Source organism: Macrobrachium nipponense, chromosome 1 (assembly GCF_015104395.2).
Source record: "Macrobrachium nipponense isolate FS-2020 chromosome 1, ASM1510439v2, whole genome shotgun sequence".
In the NCBI taxonomy this organism is placed as follows: domain Eukaryota; kingdom Metazoa; phylum Arthropoda; class Malacostraca; order Decapoda; family Palaemonidae; genus Macrobrachium; species Macrobrachium nipponense.
The window spans coordinates 34,996,288-34,997,834 of NC_087200.1; positions in this window are offsets into that span (position 1 = coordinate 34,996,288).

The following is a 1,547-nucleotide window of genomic DNA, read 5'->3' on the forward strand; positions in this document are numbered from 1 at the left end:
CTCGACCATATCTACCCATTATTCACGGGAAATGTCCAAATTCGCTGTAATTTACTGTGAGAAATATCCACAAATTCTTGAGTTTTTTTTATAAATTTCATCATAAAATACACTTTTTGTGATAAAACTATTTAAACACCAGGTATAAACAATTTCAATGGGTTTTTCTTGAGTTTTAACTAACAAAATAGGCAGCATTAAGCGTTTTTATAGGGGTTTCAACTATTCGCGGATTCTGGCTATTTGGGGGTCTGGTACACATCCCCGTATTTAATGGGTAATTATGAACAGATATGCTATATATAAGCATGTCTAACCAACATCAAGCCAAAAGCAAACCAAACACCAGTCTTTCAATCATAAACAATTTGATAGCTCACGCCTTGTGAATGGGCATCACAGTCAATGCCTATTTCTTTCAGCGAACTACCGGATGATAAAATCTGTAATTATCATGAGATAAGGACAAACGAGCACAACTTCCAGACTGCAGTGTTTAAGCGAGGAGCAGATTCAGTCCCCCTCACTGCTGACGTCTCCTGAATGCAGCAGGTGCTTAGGGTTTATTGTCTCTTCAGTCATATTGACTTACTTATCACCTTTTCCTATATCTTGTCTCTCTGCAGGCTGATGCCATTTGGAGCCTTCTACGGATTTTGTCTGTTGACTCTGTCCGTAAGAGTTTTCAGGAGAAGATTTAAAGAAAGAAATAATCATATACCGGAAAGTATCTGATTACCTTCTACTGACTTGTTACTGAAATATATTGAGAAAGAGAGAGAGAGAAATAGTATCATGGATATGCCATGTCAACAAACAATAAACTTTTGCGAGTGTGAAAATAGTAGAGTTCCATTTATACTGTGAAAGCAAATAAAATATGTTTCAATCTGAAAGACTCTTCGAGTATTCATAAGAAACCTCTCATATAATTCAATTGAACTATAAATTTCAAGTCTTACGATATAGAAAAACTATATTTTGGGGGGATTTAATGAAAAAATAAAGTAGAGAAAATCTGTGAGGCTATTTAATTTATTTTGAATGAAAAGAAACATGATTATCCCATCTGAATATTATCTGATATTTTACAAAACCTTCTTGACCTAGCACACACACACACACACGCATATATATATATATATATATATATATATATATATATATATATATATATATATATATGTATATATGTATGTGTGTATGTATATATATATATATATATATATATATATATATATATATATATATATATATATATATATTGTATATATGTATGTGTTATGTATATATATATATATATATATATATATATATATATATATATATATATATATATATACATTGTATGTATTGTATGTATAGTGTATGTATGTATATATAATATATATATATATACTATATATATATATATATATATATATATACATATATATAATATATTATATATATATATATATATATATACGTATATATTTGTAAGTATACTATCTATATATATTAGTATATATATAGTATACATTTACCTATATTATTGTGCGCGAACG